The 8,355-nt window shown below is 44.4% G+C and overlaps 1 pseudogene; it reads left to right on the top strand.

Moving 5' to 3' along the window:
* Nucleotides 1-218: 218 nt before the first annotated feature.
* LOC136491027 (putative disease resistance protein RGA4) lies at nucleotides 219-5,241 on the top strand (annotated as a pseudogene).
* Nucleotides 5,242-8,355: the final 3,114 nt, after the last annotated feature.

Below are 8,355 nucleotides of genomic sequence, written 5' to 3'. Positions count from 1 at the left end.
AACATATGTTTCTTCCCGGACAAAGTAGACCATGCATGTGACATTCTTCTGGACTGCATATTATTAATTGGTTCACTCACTCGGAAGCCAAACCCACTCGTTCTTGTCCTCAAAAAGCAGAAGCGTTCTTTAATTAGTTGGGACCGGTTAATTTGTTCCATAATAAAGGCATAAACACTCCACCGTGCTTTCCTTGAGTGCTAGCTGTGCGTGCGCTCTGCTGGTGAGCTGCGAGAGCAACAATGGCTGAGTTGGTGGTCGGGGCGTTGGTCAAATCGCTGAAGGAGAAGGCGTCCAGCTACCTTCTGGATCAGTACAAGGTGATGCAAGGCATGGAGGAGCAGCGCGAGATCCTGGCGCGCAGGCTCCCGGCCATCCTTGACGTCATTGAAGATGCGGAGAAGGGGGCTAGCCGACCAGGAGTTGGTGCTTGGCTCGATGCAATCAAGAAGGTGTCCTATGAGGGGATCGACGTCTTCGACGAGTTCAAGTATGAATCGCTCCGGCGTGACGCCAAGAAAAAGGGGCACTACGTCAAGCTCGGGATGGATGTCGTAAGCCTCTTCCCTGCTCGTAACCCCATCGTGTTTCGTTACAGGATGAGCAAGAAGCTGCACAAGATTGCGCAGAAGATAGAGGTCCTTGTGAAAGAGATGAATGATTTCAGCTTCACACAGAGGCAGCATGTGCCAGTGCCGCCATCGGTGCAGTGGAGGTGGCGGCAGACTGATAGCATAATGGTTGACTCTGATATGGACATTGTCAGCAGATCCAGAAGTGAGGAGAAGACCAAGATCGTAAAGATATTGCTTGAGCAAGATGGTCATGGTAGTGGGGGCGTTCCCATGGTTGTTCCTATCATTGGAATGGGCGGTCTGGGCAAGACTACTTTTGTGCAGCTCATTTACAATGACCCTGAAATTGAGAAGCATTTCAGTCTCCGGAGGTGGTGTTGTGTGTCAGCAGATTTTGACATTGCTAACATTGCAAGCAAAATCTGCCAGAGACATGAGGAAGATCGTGAGAAAGCATTGCAGGAACTCCGGAAAGAAGTTAGTGGGAAGAAATACCTCATTGTGTTGGATGATGTCTGGAATCGGGATCCTGATAAGTGGGGGAAACTGGTGACATGCCTTAAGCAAGGTGACAGGGGAAGCATAATACTGACAACAACCCGTGATGTACAAGTAGCTCGAGTTATGACCATGGGTGCACCTGGAGCCTATAACAAAGTTGGGTCACAAGTATATGAAGGAAATAATCCAAAGCAGAGCATTCAGGGTGCAAAAGCCAAGCAGTGATGAGCTAGATGTGGTTGTTGATAAGATTGTCGACAGATGTGTTGGTTCTCCTTTGGCAGCCAAAGCATTTGGCTCAATGTTGAGTACCAAGACCAGCATACAAGAATGGAAGGATATGTTGGCTAAAAGCAACATTTGCGATGAGAGGACAGATATTTTTCCTATACTGAAGCTCAGCTATGATGACCTGCCGTCAGACATGAAGCAATGCTTTGCATTCTGTGCTGTGTTTCCCAAAGATTATGAGATTGATGTGGAGAGTCTGATCCAACTATGGATGGCTCACGACCTCGTACCCGCGCAAGATGTAGATAATCCTGACTTGATAGGTAAAGAAATTTTTAACCAACTAGCTTGGAGATCTTTCTTTCAAGATGTGAAGCAAACCCCGCCACCGATTGATGACTATGGAAGACGAAAACAGCTCCGTGGTGGAAAAATATGCAGGATGCATGATCTTATGCACGATGTGGCTTTCTCGATCATGGGAAAAGAATGTGCAACCATAGTTGATAGGGCCAATGTGATGTCATTGTCCAAGCCTATTCGCCACATGTTTATATCATACCAACGACCTGGCACTTGTTTGGATGATTTTCTGAAGAAGCATTCTTCAACACTACAAACATTGTTATATTCACATCCGTGGATTTATTATGAGTCAGCACCACATTTATCGAAGTACAATTCCTTACGGGCAATGCAGCTGTGTCGACTGGAAAAATTTCCAATTAAGCCAAGGCACTTGCAGCACCTAAGGTATCTTAACTTGTCAAGCAACTGGTCGATTGAAGAACTTCCTCAAGAAATATCTTTACTATATAATTTATTGACCATGGATGTTTCTCATTGTTGGTCTCTTTGCCGGCTTCCAAATAATATGAAATATATGAGAAGCCTCCGGCATCTCTACACCAATGGATGCACAGCATTAGAATGCATGCCTCCTGACCTTGGACAAGTAACTTCTCTACAGACTTTAACATATTTTGTGGTGGATTCCGGCTCCAGTTGCAGCACTGTTGGTGAACTCCAACACTTAAATCTCAGCGGTGAACTAGATTTAAATGGCCTTGAAAATGCAACTGAAGAGCATGCTAAAGCTGCCTGTCTTGGAAATAAAGAGAAACTTACACACTTATCTCTGAGATGGAACATTGAGGATGATGTGGAATTAATATCAGATTGTCATAGCAAGGTGCTAGATGCTCTTAAACCTCCTGGTGGGATGGAGATGCTAAGAATAGTAAACTACAAAGGCAGCAATGTACCGACATGGGTGAAAGATCTTGGTTTGTTTCAGCAGCAATTAACTGAGCTCCATCTAATTGGGTGTACAATGTGTGAAGACTTCCCTGAATTTTCTCATATGAGAGTTCTTCAAGTCCTTCACCTGGAAAAGCTGTATAAACTGTGGAGCCTGTGCAGAAACATATCATTCATGGAATTTTCAGCATTAAAAGAACTCAAGTTGTGTGATCTGAAAAACCTGGAGAGATGGGTAGCATCTGAAGGAAAGGGGGACGAAGTAACCTTTCCTGTCCTTGAGAAGATTTGTATTAAGGACTGTCCAAAATTGACAACTCTACCTGAAGCACCGACGATCAAGGTGGTCAAGATAAGAGAAGACAAGGCACAGCTGTCCCTTTCATTAATTTCATCCAGATACATGTCTTCGTTGTCTATGTTGGAATTGCATGTAAGAGACACAGAAGCAGCGCTGGAGCTTGATCAGAATCAGGAATTATCAATTGCAGAAATGAATGTTACTCGCTGCAGCTTTTTATTCGCCTCAAGTCCATCACGACGAATGGCTGGGATTTGGAAATGGTTTGGACAACTTCAAGCGCTGGAGATTTGTAGTTGCAGTTGTGTCATCTACTGGCCAGAGGAAGAGTTCCTTAGCTTGGTATCCTTAACGAAATTAAAACTTGTTGGGTGCTCTAAGCTAACTGGCCGTGCACAAGTGAATGGTGTAGCAACACGAGCAAGGGATGAGCTCCTGCCACAGCTAAAGGAACTAGAGATACACGCATGTGAAAGCTTAACTGAGATGTTCGTCCTTCCTCGATCCATTACACATATACATATTGAAGGGTGCCGTAGTTTTGAGTTCATATGGGGAAAAGATGATACAGAGCCGATGAGTGTACAGGTGGAGCATGGCAACGACCTCACAGCAGCACCAGAGCAATTGCAAGGAAGTACTAAATCTTTGCCTTGCCTAGAGAGTCTATATATACAAGGCTCTGATAAGTTAGCAACACTTCCAAATATACCACCATCTCTCAAAGAGTTATCAGTTTATCACTGCCCAGAGCTTCGTTCCATATCAGGGCATTTGGATGCGCTCATGCATGTGGGTATTATGAGCTGCAGCAAGTTGGAATCTCCAGAGTGGGGCAACATGCCCGCATTAAAAGATTTCGACCTCATTAGTTGCAAACGTCTAACATCCTTACCTGGCAGTCTTGGGAGTTACTCTGCTCTTACCGGTGTTCTCGTCGAATACTGCCCTGCCATAAATATGAAGCCTCTTTATGAACATCTCCCACAAAGGCTTGATAGCCTTGAATATAAACTCTTGTCACATGCTCGATCAAGCGATCCTGAGGAAGGTACCATTTATTCCATTATTATCTTCTTTCTCTTGGCAGCATTAAGATTTATATGGTACTACTTACTCATTAGAAACAAATACTCCATCCAAAATCCGTGTTCAATGATTGTTTTGTTTCTGTACAAAAGTATGTCTATATCCAAGAATAAATACAGATAATTATCACACGCTCACTAAAGGGGTCCTCACAAGGCTATCCTTCCAATCTTTATCCTATGTTTTTCTTTCCTTTTGTTCTCTCTTGCTTGAAATGATTATTTATAACTCAGTCCACAGATTTTCTCAATGGTTTGAGATGCAATTCTATTGTTATCATGGATAGGTAGGTAGGATTGCTCTAAGTAGTAGATGGACTTGTAGTCCAATGCAGGGTTTGGAATTTTGGCCAAAATTTCACGATGTTGGGTCCTACTAGGGTAAATTCGCATCCCAGTAATTAGGTTTTAAATTTGGATGAGATTCGTTCAGATTTAGTTACCATTTGTCAAAGTTTCGAAAAATCAGCTAAAATTTCAGTAATTTCCGCGATATTCGAATCCCTATCCTGCACCTCGGGTGTTTGGTTGACAGCAGCGGCTGGCTGCCTAGGCCAGACAGTGCCTAGGCGTTCAATTCCGGACGCCTAGGGCCTGGATCGCTTGCCTAGCCAGACATTGCCTAGGATGGCATCAAATAGCCCCTGGTCTCCAATGAACACAGCACGGAGGTCCTTTCCAAAATTTTAAAAAAAAGGCTGGCAACCTAACCTAATCTGCATTGCTCCTCAAAGCGGCTACTATGTGTTTGTTTTGTTTTAGTTCAGGAACATATATGTGTATCATTATTTATATGTTGCCATCAAGGCAATTTATTTATTTTTAGACCAAACAGCCTTGGCCTAGCTTTTATAGAAAGCTTAAAACAGGTATGCTTGAGATACCAGCTTACATATCAGGTACAAGAAAAAACTCTTAGTTACAGCGTCACCAGCTCTCCACTAAACAGAAGACAAACCCCTAAAAGCAGAGCTGCTAAGAAAACAAGCCTTTTACAAGCTGACTGAAGAACAAAAGACAGAAAGACGACAGAGAGAAAAGACTGCCAACAGACTTCCCGTCCATCTTTAGAAGTTTTTCACCATTTTGTTAGGCTGATCTTCAACTTCAGCACCATCTCTTCCAACATGGACTTCTTCTCCTTCCTTGCCATAATCTGCTACTGTTTGAGATGCAAACATTTATTGCCATCTGAATGCAATTTATTTAATTTACATTTAGTGCCATTCTGACGATGTTCCCATCTCCGGGATCTAAACTTCGGGACCCAAAATCTTGCATATATACGCTTGAATTCCTGAATAGTGATCTGGCCCAATACCACGAAGGTTTGTGGGATTTCATTATTACATCTTGAAGCCAACAAGTTTGATGGGTCTAGAAGGGTTATTTATTTAATTTGTCTCTTTCTTTCATTGACTTTGTGTGGCTTCTTGCAGCACTGCTGATGGACATACGCATAATGAACATCTCCTACGTATTGTTGGGTATTTGTATTTCAGATGGACAAGTGCTGGTGAATGGAGCACGCATCCATTTCATTAGATATGTGTTAAATATGAGGCCATTCTTATTGTAACGAGACGACTTGTCATCTTGTTTGGTCGACGGAAGCGGTAGAGCCAAGGCTCCCCTGCTGCTGACACCTTAGCTACAAATGTCGAATGATTGCTACGACGTCTAGGAGAGATGAAGAGGCTGAGGCCACACCATCACTGCAGCGGTGCACGGCGAAGAGACCGAAGCGACACTCTGACCTCACGGATCAGCGACCATTCTGCGGTGGGCAGACGTCACACTGCCATCCCAACTCCCCTTCAGCGATGTTCCTTGCCTCTGTTTTACATTAGGAGCGCGAAGTAGAAATTGAACTTTACACCAGTAAAATACTGAGTGACGTGGTGAAACTTCACATTAGGACTTCTGTTTTGGTCATTCGTTATAAAACTTACCTATTCAATTTAATCAAACTGGAATTTCATACCAAAATATCCGAATTCGTTGATTCCGCTAATGTACGGTAGCTCTGAATTTTGGCTGGTAATTAACCCTTGATGTGACTTATGATTATTTGTGTTGGCATCGACGCAATTAACTTATGCCACTCTGACGCTGTTCCCTTCTCCAGGACCCAAAATCTTGGATATATGCGATCCTAGGGTGCAAGCGCAAGCGCTGAGCGTAGCGCATAGGCGGGACACATGAAGGTTTGTGGGATTTTATTGTTGCGTCATGAAACAAGTTTTATGAGCTCTAGAATAGTTATTTATTTATTTTGTCTCTTTCTTTCTTTGACTTTGAGTGGCTTCTTGCAGCACTTCTGAATGCTGATGGATATACATTGAGGGTGGTCATGGTGCTGCTGGGTGAGTTGCAGACATGCTCATTGACATGAACGACAAGGGAGGAGCCAGTGACAAGGGATGTGACCCGCTGCACAGCATGCTTGTGAGCACCTTCTGTCCTGAATCTTCCTTTTTGGTAGACAAGTGGCCCTTCTCGCGCTGCTCCTTTAGTAGAAGAGTCAAATCTTTTACTTAATTTTACGTTGCCAAATGGAGTAGAAAACTAGCTGCAGATACTCCTTGCCATTAGATGAAGAGTAGAGATTTCTTTAATTCCACGCTTCCACAACTTTTTATTGGACTGATGATGGCCGACGAACAGGTTAGGAGGAGGCAGAGAGAATGAGGAGGTGAGCGGTGTCGGTGTGGACTGGCAGAGGGCCACAACAATGGATTCATCTGTTGTCGAAAAAAAAGTTGAATTCGTCGATTGGAGACACCGTCAGAGATAGGCGCAGGTGGGTCGAGAATTTGTAGTGGTCGCACACGATTCACTGTAGTGTAATGCTACCAACGTAGTTCATGAAACGGATTCACATGGGACCAAAGCAAATTAAAATCTGATTTATCACTATTTGAACAATAATTTTACATGTCGCAAAAGAGAGCTGCTGCTGCTTCTGCTACTACTATTTTTATTTATTTATTATCTTCTCATAAACATTATTATTGTAGAGTCCATGGACGAGGTCATTGCCGTCCGTGCTGCTGTATCAACGGTGCCTCCATCCATATTGAGAGGAGTTTAGATTTCCATAATAATGATACGGTCAGGACATACGTCGGTCTGGGCACTGTCTTCTCAAATAAAAAAAAATATCTCTCACTCCGTCTCACGCGCTGCTGCAAGCTCCGCTCTGCTTCCTCTGCCACACCATCGCCGCAGGCTCCGCTCCACTCCCTCTGCCATGTGACCCTCGCCCAGCTCCACAACACCAGGCTCCACCGTTGGAGTCGCGCCTCCCACCCGCCCATGCCCTTATCGCTGTCGCTGGCACCACGGGCCTCATCATCACCTCACCGTGAAGCTAGAGATTGTGAGGGCGTCGCGGCCGTGCCGTACTTCTCACCGGCCTCGAGGCTCCTCACGCCCCAGTAGTGGAAGAAGCTTGCTAGGGGCCAAGTCTGTGGTGCTCTTCGCTCCGCCGCCTCTCAGCCGCGATCTGCCCATCGAGGCGGTTATCAAGTTTCTTAGCGCGCCTGACATGCTGGTTGTCGTGCACTAGAGTTCCATGCCTGACATGTTGTAAGCGTATATTTCAAGTGTTTCAGATGTTTCAGAGGTACGTTGTAAGTGTTTCATGTGGATGTTGCAAAAGTAAATTAGGATGTTACAAGTGTTCAGAGGCATGTTGCAAGCGCTTGTTCAAAATGTTTCATATGTTTTCAGACATATGTTTGCAGGCGTTTTTTATTTAGATGTTGCATATATTTCACAAATGTTGCAAGAGTATGTTCCAATAGTTTTTAGTTGTTTCAGTCTTATGTTGCAGTAAGTGTTTTCATGTTGTAAGTTGCAAATATTTTATCTATGTAAGGAAAATATACCCTAGGCCCATTTCCTTTGGATTTTGGTGTTTGATGACCAACACAACCAAATTAAACTAAAGAATTTGAAAGTATTTGTTTTGTAGTTCAATAGGGTGCAAAACGTGACTTGGACAAAGACGACGTAATGATCCAATGATCAACACCATAAGTAAGACCTTAGAAGCACAAGAGAATACCCAAGATATTAAGCAAAGTCTAAGCACGAACATAGGAACCAACCAGGACGCAAGATCGCGAAGAAATGAGCTCACAGAGGTGACCGGACGTTGGACTGGACGCTGGTAGCACAGTGACCGGACGCTCCGATCAATAGTCTCGGCAGCAGCAGCGACCGGACGCTGAAAAGCAAAATCGACCAGACGTAGGACAACAGCGTCCGATCGAGTACAGAAAGGTTCTAGAGCGGCGATACTATGACCGGACGCATCCGGTGGCATGTGACCGGACGCTGGCAGCGTCCGATCAGTTGATCGTGGCTCCAACGGTCGGGACGACCGAACGCG

The sequence above is a fragment of the Miscanthus floridulus genome, chromosome 1 (assembly GCF_019320115.1).
Source record: "Miscanthus floridulus cultivar M001 chromosome 1, ASM1932011v1, whole genome shotgun sequence".
Taxonomy (NCBI): Eukaryota; Viridiplantae; Streptophyta; class Magnoliopsida; order Poales; family Poaceae; genus Miscanthus; species Miscanthus floridulus.
This window is presented reverse-complemented; position numbering and strand designations above follow the sequence as displayed.